Source organism: Stylophora pistillata, chromosome 4 (assembly GCF_964205215.1).
Source record: "Stylophora pistillata chromosome 4, jaStyPist1.2, whole genome shotgun sequence".
Taxonomy (NCBI): Eukaryota; Metazoa; Cnidaria; class Anthozoa; order Scleractinia; family Pocilloporidae; genus Stylophora; species Stylophora pistillata.
In genome coordinates, this window is record NC_142522.1 from 1465472 (window position 1) to 1478574 (window position 13103).

The 13103-nt window shown below is 40.5% G+C and overlaps 1 pseudogene; it reads right to left on the reverse strand.

Annotated features, from left to right (window-relative positions):
- Positions 1-8351: 8351 nt before the first annotated feature.
- Positions 8352-11314, reverse strand: LOC148731991 (uncharacterized; annotated as a pseudogene).
- Positions 11315-13103: the final 1789 nt, after the last annotated feature.

Consider the following 13103-nt stretch of genomic DNA (forward strand, 5'->3'; position numbering starts at 1 on the left):
TAGTGAAAATCAGACCTGAAAAAAATTTCAGGCCTGTACGGGACTCGAACCACTGACTGAATTAATTTGATGGCCTGCTCTCAGTTGGCTTGTTAGCTCAATTGGTAGAGCGCTGCACTAGTATCGCAGAGGTCAGTGGTTCGAGTCCCGTACAGGCCTGAAATTTTTTTCAGGTCTGATTTTCACTATTGCTCAAATAGTGCTTTACTGCGAAGGATCGTGCACATATACGTTTCATAACCGCAGTTCATACATACGTTTCATATGTTTGTTGTTGTTTGATTTATCATCTACGGGTTCATGTCGAATTAATTTGATGGCCTGCTCTCAGTTGGCTTGTTAGCTCAATTGGTAGAGCGCTGCACTAGTATCGCAGAGGTCAGTGGTTCGAGTCCCGTACAGGCCTGAAATTTTTTTCAGGTCTGATTTTCACTATTGCTCAAATAGTGCTTTACTGCGAAGGATCGTGCACATATACGTTTCATAACCGCAGTTCATACATATGTTTCATATGTTTGTTGTAGTCACCAAATAATAAACGCGATTGTAAAGATCACCAGCTGCTTCGACATCTTTTTTCAACTTTTCTGCTTTCCTATTCAGTTCTTTCATTTTCTCATGCTCGGCGGCGCCAAACCCAATCCCGGCGCCAATATTCGCCATACCAAGGCAAACGTTTGTGATTGCTAAAACAGAATTCGACATCGCCATTTCAGCTCCCTTTTCAGGTAAACGAAATGCGTTATGCTTGAGAATCAACTGAAGAAGCTTTAAAAAAGCATTGTTTTTACACTATGGCAACTGTACATACATACATACATACATACATACATACTTTATTTATTCCAGAAGCATATGATAACTATTATATACAAATAAAACTAAAAAGAAAATACTTCTAGAAAAGGAAGTTAAGAGGTTATCCCTGTGTAAAAACTCCCTTAAAAGAAAAGACAAAATATAAATCAAAATCATTACAATCAAATATTTAAGTACGATTTAAGTTTAGATTTAAAATGCTGAAAGCTGTCAGCTTCCACTATATCACCCGGTAACTCATTCCATAATTTGACAATCCTAATAAAAAAAGAATTTTTGTAACAATTAAGTCTAGCTGGTTTAATATAGAGTTTGTATTGATGATTTGCTCTCGTAGACCGAATCGTGGCAATATCAAAGAAGTCTTCAAAATTTAAATGATAAAAACCAAAAACTATCTTATAACATTCGACTAAAGATAAGTAAGTTCTACGGTCAGAGAGAGTGGGCCATTTTAGCAGTTTGCATCGGTCTTCATAGGACATTTCTCCTTTGCGTTGATTTAAAGCGAGTCTTGAGGCTCTTCGCTGTACATTTTCAAGGGTATGGATGTCCTTAACAAGGTAAGGACACCAAACAGGTACCGCATATTCCAAGATTGGCCGTACCAGAGACATGTACAGCATAGAAAAAACATTTGTGTTAGCGGTGCCTACTGAGCGTTTAATGGAACCTAAAACTTTGTTCGCTTTATTGACAGTGATACTTATGTGATGGCCCCATGAAAGATCTCTAGTTAGTGTGACACCGAGATCTTTAAAATTAGTCACATCTTTCAGGGGCTTTTCTAAGAAATAATTAGTTACCGACTTATCGCGTAAATGCGTAATTCGCATAGATTCGCATTTGTCTGCGTTGAAACGTAGCTGCCACTTACGAGCCCATGCGCTAAGATTATTAAGATCATCCTGAAGAAGCTGACTATCTTTTATAGGGTCAATTATCTCTCTGTAGATCTTCGTGTCGTCTGCATATAGTTTCACTGTAGATGATAGGAATTCAGATATGTCATTAATATACAATAAAAACAATAGGGGCCCGAGAATGGTTCCCTGTGGAGTTCCGGAGGTAACGCACGACCAATCAGAATAAGATCCCCTAACGACTACACGTTGTTTGCGCCCCACCAAAAAATGTCTCAGCCAGTTGAGTAAACATTCGTCGATGCCGCTACATTTCAATTTTAAAAGCAGTCGCTCATGAGGAACGCTGTCAAAGGCTTTGGCAAGATCCAGAAAAACAACATCGGTAGGAGTGGATGAATTACGGGATTTCGCCCAGTCATTAAACGTTGATAACATTTGAGTTGTAGTAGATCTTCCTCGTAAAAAGCCAAATTGGTTGCTATTGATAAAGTCGATTTCGCGCCAGAACTTAATCATCCTATCAAAAACAATTTTTTCACAGATCTTACAAGCAATTGAAGTAAGGGAAATTGGGCGGTAATTTTCTCTCGAAGATTTGGAACCCTTCTTATGTAGAGGTGTAATGTCGGCATGTTTCCATTCCTCAGGCAAAAGGCCAAGAGACAACGATTTGTTTATCATATACGTCAACGAAGGTGCTAATTCCGAAGCACACGACTTAAAAATGCACGGCGCGATATGGTCAGGCCCAGGAGACTTATTGGGCTTGAGTTTCAGAAGATGGCGTTTGACCTCATTGACAGAACAATCAATTTTCGCAAGTTTCTTGTCAACAGTGCAGTCTTGAGTGGGAAAATTTGCATAATCTTCGGTAGTAAACACCGAAGAGAAGTATGAGTTCATACTCTGAGCAATACTGAAGTCGTCAGTCAGAACACATCCATCGACGCTTATAGAGATGAGATTATTAGTGCCTCTTCTCTTGGACTTAACAAAATTCCAGAAAGGTTTCGGGTTTTCATTTTCCTGAAGATCAAGTGCAAGTTTCTCTATATAAGACCATCTAGCTGTGTTACAAAGTCTCTTAACAGAATTGTTGAGTTGCCGATATTTTTCCCAAATAGTTGAATTGTTTTTTCTGCGAGCTCTATTATACAATAATTTCTTCTTTTTGCACAAAACGATAAGTTCCTGTGTAATCCAGGGGGCACTGGATCTCTTTTTATTCTTGCGTTTGGGAATGCACTCATCCACTGCTGTAAATAACAAGTCTTTCCAGCAAGCCCAATTATGATTAATATCGCTGTCGAAGAAGGCGCAATGCCATGGAATATGAGATAACAGCGATCTTAAGTGATCCCAGTCGGCTTTACCATAGCAATACAACAACTTCTGTGATTTACGCTGGACGTAAGGTATACCAGATAACGAGAAGGAGATAGAATTGTGATCTGAAAAGGGTTCTCCAACAACCAAATGGTTTACGAGGTCGGGCGAAGTAGTGAGAACTAAGTCTAGGATGTTCGAGTCTCTGGTAGGTTTATTTATCAACTGTGTCAAAAAATTGTCTTGGACGATGTCCATCATGAGTGTGTAAATATCAGATTGACGCAAGAATCTGTTATTCAACCAATCAATCTCCGGAAGATTGAAATCGCCAACAAGAATCAACTCGTTCGTCGAAAACTCTTGCAAAACAGCTTGTAAGTCCTCTAAAGGCTTAGGATCGTTATTGGGAGGACGATAGAAAACTCCCAAGGTGACTTTGCGATTGTATGAGAAAAGAAGATCGACGAAGATGAACTCTGAATCGTTCTGTGTAGTATCACGGGGAACCGCTTTGATGTGTTCTCGCGTAGCAATCAATACCCCGCCTCCATGACGTCCATTGAGCTTTCGGTCCCGCCTAAATACCGAGTAGTTACTAGGAAAGATTTCACCGTCAGGGATGGAGCTGTCCAGATGAGTTTCAGTTAAAACAATTATATCATAGCCCAGAGCGGCAATGGCTAAATCCAATTTGCTTGATTTGTTGACGATGCTTCGTGCATTAGCATAAAAGGTTAGAAGACGAGAGGACTTTTGCTGTTCCGTAAAATTGTGCCGCTCGGCTCCATTTGGACCAGGATTTGGGTTTACGTCGCCGCTCAACTGGAGAAGAATAATTTGGTAACTTGCAACAGAGTTAGGATAATAACTGATTCTTGACGAAGAAAAACCTCTTCGAAGGATTGGCAAAACAATATGGCGCCTAGTCCAGGACGCTGTGAAGATATTTAAGTTCATTGAAACTACAAACTCATCTTGTAGAACCAAGAAGAAATCGTCAGCTAAACACGGGAACATTTGAGATTGGCCCTGATCAGTCGTTTTTCCGCGATATAGAAGAATTAAACTGAGAATAAAACAAAGAAAACCGGAGAGTCGAAATGAGTGACCGTCAGCCATGACGACTCCACACCGTTAACTTAGAATTATTACATTGTTAATAACCTGTTTCTTTGTGACTTTCCTAATTGGACAATGTGCACCTATTCTAGAACCCTCGCTTGCTTGACGCCATATGCCTGTAAGTTGCATTATAGTCACAAAAACCCTCTCTTTCAAGTGAGCTATTTCCCTTTCAACTTTGAATTCTTCAGTAGAATGTACGCCTCACCAGCTAAGATGATATAGTGCCAATAGAAAGTAAAATTCAAATTGCAGGTTTCGTGGGTAGACCTGTCTACCCTGCCTATCGTTTTATAGTCAGAATCAGGGTCCATTTCATGAGGTAATCCTTAGGTATGGTGTCTTCCTGAAGCTGTCACTTGCATCTCGCATGTTACTTGCCGTAATGTTTTGGTCCAAACTGATAAGACACTGTGGGAAATCCGCAAAATTCACGGCTAGGAATCGGTTTATCTGATTCCCGTTGTGAGATCGCAGATGGCTAAACTCGATATTCTTATAAATGAGTGCTACGTTGTTACCGCGCAAAATAATTTAAAAATGAGGGAAACTATTGCAATTAGTGAGCAAAAATGAAATATTGATATTGCTGTATTTGGCTCTACATGCTCTCTGTTTTGCTAAATTTTCTTTATATTCTTCGGGTTCAATAAAAAAATTTTATCTATACACCTTGTTAAAGTCTCTTTCGTTATGAACCTCACCACACCTTATTATTTTCTACATATGATTTAAGATAGGTGGGTAAATAATTTTATCTCATGCAACAGTACAAGATTCACAGAAAGCTAACTTGATTTGCAGTTAGTTAAGACTGAATTCTTATAAATGTCAATCATCAATAATTTGGTCTATCGATCCAAACTGTTAATAAAGAATTATTTTCTTTCCTTTATTTATTAATTTACAAACACAATATACCTAGGGAAAAAGCTAAACAAAATAAAAAAGAGGAAAGTAGTAATATTACAGCACAATACTTGCAGTACAATGTGATGGTCAAGACTAGTTGCATCGTTTAGTTTACATGACCAGAACAATACAGTTTGTAGAAGTGTACAGTTTCGAAAAAAAGGCAGCTCTACTAACGTTGCACTTGCTACATATGTACAGAATTTTCTCTACGTTACGAGACAGAGTTCACAAGATGTTTATGATCGATATACGGAAACAACGTAAATTTAAGGAGCAGTAGATTGTAATACATATGTATTATTGGGCCAACGCAAAGTGCTTATAAAGAATTCATCGAACAAACATCTCAGGCCTACTGAAGGATACGTTTGTGCAAAGTAGGTGGCAATCTGTTTGTCTGTCTGGCCTTCTTGGATTTTAGATTGGATTTCGTTCACCAAAGTTTGAGTGAGTGGATATGCACTGTCTGGGAAGGGCATGTCGGCATCGCTGTGATCTTTCACCAAAGTTCTGACTCTTTCCAGTGTTGCATTTGGCATGAAATATCCTCGAATTGAATAGTAAAAGCTTTTGTGGTAGCTTTCACAGTTTTTGGCAATTTTCTCCCAAGTTTCGGCAGTGTTGACCAAATGTTCGTAGTTGCTCCCAGCTTGAATGTTCGCAGCTGCCACCCGTTGGTCCAACACCCTCTTCATTTCTTCCAGAAATGCCGTCACTCACTTCTGCTTGAATTCTAAACTAGAAATTGCAGATTCCAATTTTTGCATTGTTCAGACTCCTAGACCAATTAGGGCAGCAACGCTTCCTAACCCAAAAACTGCATTAGCGACAGTGATACCTTTGGCACAAATTTTTTACATCGCGTTCCTCGGGAATGAGGATGTTTCTCGTGGAACTAACGGCATTCGCTCTTCATTCTCCACCGGAACTGGAAAGGCATCTTCCACCATGCTGTCGCTATGACTGTCGCTGAAATTTTCGCGCACAGTCCTCACGTTTGAGCTCATTTCAATACCTAGGTCTTCTGGAGGTTTTGCCGGTTGATTCTCAGAGGGCGCTACATCTCCTCCTCCACCTCTTGTATGAGGTATAGGGCCGCCGCCTGGATGTCCACTCGGGGCAGACCCGGACCCACATCTCCAGGAGTTGTACTATCGACGGTAATGTTTGTAGAAATCTTCGCCAGCAGATCGCTGGGAAGTTTGTCAAGATCCTTCTTTACTCGTCGAAGTTTGACGGCGACAGGATAGTAAATGTTGTCATATAAGTCACCTGCTGCACTCACGTCTCCTTGTAGCTTTTCTGCTTTTCTGTGGAGCTCGTGAATTTTCTTTCTTGAAGCGAAATCAAAACCAGCCCCGGCTGAAATGTTTCCCGCGCCGACCAAAACTGCTGTAATACCGGCTGCTGCCATCGCAATCCACCAATTTGACAGTAAACTGATAGAGTCTGAGTCTGAAAATTCTCGTTAAGTCTTGAATACATTTATTTCTTAACAGCGGTTTTATCTTAGCAACGCTTCATAAAATGATATACAATAGGGCTTCTCAGTTGTGATTTGTTGTTTGACACGGCACTGTCACGGTCAGTAAGTAAACAAATACCCCCTTGGATAACATTTCAGCTTAGATATTGGTTTTAAAAGGGAACAACTAATCAGGTAGGCTGTTTGATCAAAGCAAAATGCTGATGATTTTAGGAGGTGGTGGAGTAAAAGATAAATTTCTACATTCCTTTTTTGTTAGAACAGGAAAATTCTCACATTACGCTCAATCGTGCGTCATGCGTAAAAAAGAAAAAAAAAAAGAAAAAAAAAAAGAAAGAAAAAAAAATTTACTGGTGAACCAGTAGTTTCCATTGTGGTCCTTGCAAACAAATGAAACAAATGAAACAAATAGTCTAAATTGAACATAACATCACTAAGAACCCCAACAGGCCGGAGGCAAACCAGTTGGCTAGTTACAAGCGTGGCCAAGGATCTGAACTCGGGGCTACCGTAAAACAAATCCGGTGGTCAGGGTGGGACTCGAACCCGGGAGCGGCGGATTACGAGTCCGACACTCTAACCACTCGGCCACACTGCCTCCACTGCCAAAAGTTATCAGATTTATTTTGTTATACCTGTTAATCGAACAAAACAAAAAAAATAAACGTTTACATTATGGATAATGAAATATTTTTATCGTGCGAAGGAGTCCCATGTAACTTCTCCTCCCACTTGCCTCGTGCGTGTGTGCCACTTGCATTGTGGTTCCCTTGCGCTTGCTTTGAGCTGACTTGAATACGCACAAAAGTAACCCCAGGCGACTGCACATAGGACTTTGGTCAACCATTGTGACCTTTGTAAGTTTAAGGACTTTTCCATAAGGTCGTAATAGTTGCAAGTATGATAAATATTGTAAGAAATAGACAACTTTTTTGAGAGACATGTTTCGGCATGCTTATGTCATCTTCAATCAATGAGTAACAGAACGTGAGTAATTATATAACAGATAAGTAGATGAATAAAATATTTACAGTATGATGTAATACAAAAGCGGGTACTACTTACAACGTGACACCAAGCATCAAAGGTAAAACTAAAAAAACAAACTAAAACGCTAGAAAAGTGTTATAATGCTGTAATTTTTTGTTAAGTTCAGGTTTGATCTAATTTATATAAAAAGCTTCTTTGAGTTTTAAATCAATTGAGTTGTTAGCAGAATCCAGAATTCTAAAGCAAGAAAGGGAGTCTTTGTTCTTACAAGAAGGAGATGTGTTGAAATGCTTAAAAATATGCGAGTTTTTATCGCTTTCCGTGTGCTCCATCCTAGTAGAGAAGTGGCGACTAGTTTCGCCAATATAACGGGAATTACATCCCGCACAAGAAATTGATAAACTGCTCAAATTGCGTGATCAACATGTTGATCCAAAAAAATGCAGGATTAGCCAATATCATTGAAAGCGGTAGTTGTCTATATTTCAGTATGATACAAAAGAGTACTGCAGTATATTGAAACACCACCCTAACAATTCTACCTAAAGCAGTTACAGTCATGGTCTTCACCCAGTTCTTAAGTGTCACCTATCTGATATAACGCAAGGGGCAAATATTTTGAAAGAAGATTCAGTTAAACTTCAAGATGCTAGTCTCCTAATTGACCAATACGTCTGTTGAAAACAATTGCAGTGCTATGTAGAGTCCTGTTCTTTTATTATACATATACAAAGGAAGCCAATAAACGCTTTTTCTTATTCAAAAAGGCGCATATAATGTACGCTCATGGACCTCTCTTCTCAGCCACGCCCAAAGACTTGTCCACCTAGGTTGGTGAGATCCAACGCAAGGAGCTGATGAAGAATTCATCGAAAACGAATCTCAAACCTACTTTTGGATTTTCTGTAGCAAAAAAGGCAGCAATCTCCTGGTCTGTCTTCTTTTGGTCAAACATGTACTTGATGTCATCTGCCAAGGTCTTGGCAAGTGGATAAACATCGTCTGGGTAGGTCTTACTCTTGTCCCCATATTCTGCGACCATTGCTTTGATGTCTGCCAGCGACTTTTTCATGAAGTATCCTCGAATTGCATAATCCGTCGATTTCTCATAACTGTCAAATTCCTCCGAGATCTTCTTCCAGACCTTAGCCATCGAAGTGAGCTGGCTGTAACTCTTTGTTGGAAGACCTGCTTCCTCCGCGATTGGATCTTGAAGCTTTCTCCATGGCCGATTGAAATGCAGTCACCTGAGTTTGCTTCGCTTTTACATCTTTTATCGCGTCTTTCAACTTGTCCAGGGTCCATACCCCCAGGCCGATGGTGACGCCAAGACCTGCCACTCCAAAAACTATTCCAGCCATGTTAAGACCATTGATGGCTTTCAAGTTAAGCTTTGGAGTTTTTGAGAAGGAACTGGCTGGTTCTGGAGGAAACCGGAGCTTCTTCACCATCAAGAGGAACGTATTCGAAAGGATCGGGCTCTTCTGGAGGATCCTCGTTTTGAGCTCTCCTATTTCGTTTGTAGCGGACGATCTGGAGTATTCCGGATATGACTCTAGCAGTACCTCCAGTGTACCCTATCACTTGACCAAGTATTTTAACAGCATGTTCACCTTCGCTCTCCTTGAGGGCATCGTTCATCTCGTTTTGCAGCTTCACTAGTAAATCGCTCGGGAGTTTGTCGATGGCCTTTTTTATACGCTCAAGATCGACAGCCACTAAGAAATAGACGTGATCGTAGAGATCACTGGATGTCTTCACATCATTTTTGAGTTTGTCTGCTTTTTTGTTCAACTCGTCAATTTTGTTTTGCTAAAAACGGGAACTTTGTTCTTAGCTTTGCAACTCTTTTCAATCTGATTTATCTCTAACAATCCTTGTTCCATCTAGTTTAAGATTTCCCACTGTGTTGTTATGTCTTACCAAATTAAAGTTTTTTTCTTTCTTAAGTGCATTTTAGAATGTCCCATAAGTCGCACAAAGTGACACAAAATATTACTATGGATCATATGAACGTCTTAAACCCTCAGGTACTAAAGAGTGACACACACATGATTTCTCGTCGAGGTAATACAGCTGAAGCATTCATTAATCACGAGAATAAAGGAAGTGATCGTCAACCTAAGAAGCTTTGATTTTTAAACGAATTCTTCTCGTAAGTATCAAAGGAAATGTATAGAGAACAGTATGGAGAATATGCATACTGATGTTACGGTGTAAAGGATAAGGTGAAAAGCCGAGATTCCCTGAGTGCGACTAGAGGCCGTGGTAATGTCTTTTCGTGACCACGTCCTTGAAAGAAATGTTTTTACAATTTGTCTCCAAAACAAAGGACAAACAGCAGTAGTGATAAACACGATACAAACGCGCACACTGTAATAAATGTTTTGAAAAAGTATGTTGGTTAGATTGGTCATTGAGCCTCTGACAGCGAGGGCAGTAACAACAGTTTCCGTGATACGCTGTTTTGAACTTCACACTGTGAACCCAATGAGGTTACAGGCCATTGTTTTAGTGAATTAGTGAAAATACTTAAATAATTACCCAGAGTTCTCAGTGGTTATGAATGAAAGGGTTAGGTATCAGGTTATTCGCCTGCAAGTGCGTTTGACGCCTAAAAGAGAAAGAACAACTTTCCAAGAGGCTTTAAATCATTAAATCATAAAATTGATCCTGTTCCAAATATTGGGCCGAAACAATTTTAATCTTCACATGTGCAAGAATCATTTACACAGGCACGTCCTAGCATACATATGTGCGCTGAACCGTGAAATAAGCCACGTACGTAGGAAATTAAAACGTGGTGATAGCGAGGGAGCCAGAGCTGAATCAGATCGGACCCTTGGACTATTGCCGCCCACAGCACTATTGCAGTCGGCAATTTGCAATTTCCTCAACTAAGGTGGTAGACAGAAACTAACAGAAAACTTTATTTATTTAATTTTTTTAATCACTTTATTTAATCACGGAATCCTCATCACTAAAAGAAAGTGGTCTTCAAACGAGCCGTGCAAACGTTAAATCATCGCTGAATTTTAATATACTCTGAAATGATAAATGGATGATACAGACAAAATTGAATTACATCAAATGAATTATTCAATAAAAGTTCCACAGAATAGCCCTTGTCTCCAAGACCCGTGACCTAAGAAAATCAACAAACAGTTTATCGAATCGCGTGCAGGAAAGATCTTTCCAGCCAGAGTCCATGAGAACCGAATTCCACTGCAATATCATGATCGCTTTTTCCCTGCGCGTGCATGGACTTAATTTTTTCAGCCATTAGCTTCCCGAGCATAGATTCGTCAAGTGGAAGTGTAGGCGCAGCTGGTCTTGTGAAATTTGTAGCAGCCATTACCATCAACATATTCTTAGAGGAGAATGACTCTTCGACAGCGTGATGCATGCTCAAGGGAAGCACTTCTGAGCTGCTGAGGTTTCTCCATTTTGGGACCATATCTTTCAGCTTATCCCAGCTGCGATCGCTCGGGGGCAGTTTCTCAAGCAATGGACGCATTTCGTCTTGCATTTTATGGTAGATTGACTCCAGCTCTTGGCAGCGTTGGCGCAATTTGGCGAGTGTTGGCTGACTTGTCTTCTGGTTTTTGTAGGTAGAAAGTTCAAAGACTGTAAAGGTTATGTTACCAAGAACCTTCTCGCTGGCTGTCTTCAGACCAGTTCCGTCGTCGATCCATGGCAACGCCTGCAGAACTGGGGCATAAACATCCTCGTAAAAGGCGCCGACGGTTTTCGATAGAGAAAGTAACTGATTATACTGGCTTTCCATTGCAAACGACCTCAGCTGAATTGTGAAAATACTTGAAAACTGGTGGGCAAAGAGGTACACAGCCCTGGTGCGTTTCCAAAGCAGATAAGTGTGTTTTCGTAAATAACTGTTGTTTAGTGAACCGAGTTGTTGTTGTAAAGCTGTGATGAGGAGAAGTACGTCTGGTAATTGGAGTGGGTTGTTCAACAACTAAACAAACAGCCGAAAGTGCGTGTTTCGGGATCTAATCCGATTGTAGCCGCATATTTTCATGTTCCAATTGCAGGCGGGTGCAATGGTGAAAAAATACGCTTGGGATATCTGGTGACCTTCTTAAAATTAAAAGACAAATCTCGTCCATAAATATTGATAACACATTACTCGTGATTAGAGGAAAGTTCACTATTCCAAAGAAAATTGTGGAAGAGAGATTTCGTGATCGGGTCACCTGATGCTAATCGAAGGATCTGTGTAAGGTCAAGTTCCTGTAGAGTTTTATTGTTGTCATTGCCCCTGAACAAGGCTTTTTGTAAATTGCAACCGATACACAACAACACTACTGGTTAATACTTCACGTTCTTACAACACAAATTCATTTAGTTCCTTAAGACCGAGTTAAGAGGAGAGCTCAACACTCCGTTCTACAAATCATGGGTGTCGGTATTGCAATAGCTGCAGTTGCCATTACAGCCACTTTGGCGAGTGACGTGGCCTTCACTGTCGAAGAAGACAAGAAGCAAAAGCAACTGAAATCAGCCCTCGAAAGTGCGCAGACAGCCATCGATCACGCGAACGATTTCTACCAGAATGTGTACAAGATCGTTAAGACTCGTCTCGACCATTTGAAGCAGAGCATGAGGAAACTACCGGCTGATGTTGTGAGCAAACTGAACGACGAATTGCAGTTGAACCTCAGCAATCCAAGCAAAGTTATGAAAGACATTGGTCTGGCCCTGAACATCACACAAACTACAGTTGGGGTTGTCGGCCTCGTCTCCTACGGCCTGACCAGCGCAGGAATAGCTGCAGCCGATGGAATCGTTGCTGATATAGGAGCCATAGCCGGAGCAGCAGGTGCCGCTCTGGCTGTGGCTGGCTTTGGTTTGACGTTGTACACCGGAATAACAGAGTTGAACAAACTAAACGACGCCATAGACAAAGTGAACGGAAAACGACAACAAGCTGAAGACGCCGTGACGAAAATGAAGAAGTCTCTTGATGGTCTTCTTTCTGCACTGGGAATGGAGGTTAGAAGTTACGAAACCCTCAGAGACATCTCCAATGACTGGGCCACTCTTGCTGCAAACTTTGACAAGTATGCAACCGCATTTTACTACGCCATGAAAGGATTTGCAATGAAGAAAACCCAGGCACAAGTAAATGATTTCCTTAAAGCAAGGGGTTGCCCCACTTTGAAGGATGACGTACTGGTCTTGGCAAATCTGATTCAGGAAAACATCATGAAAATGATGAAAGATGGGAAAACCGATGAACAAATAATCAACTTCTATGCTAAAAACAATCCCAAGGAAGGACTCCGTTTTGTTATGGATCCATACTTTGTCAGCACACTCCGTTCTTTTGTAAAGTAACCTTCAATGCTTCCCTAGTTTAAAACAGATATTTACCTGTTATTGCAATCTTATGATAAACCTCACCCTCTGATAGTTAAGTACCTGCAGGCTTGAGATCAAACGAGTCATTTTCATGTCAAGTTTGAAACAAATAAAACACTTCAAATCTGAGAAAATATTTAAATTGTTTTGTCATTATTTGAAAGGAAAGAAGCGTTCGCAGACCGCAGGTTAGG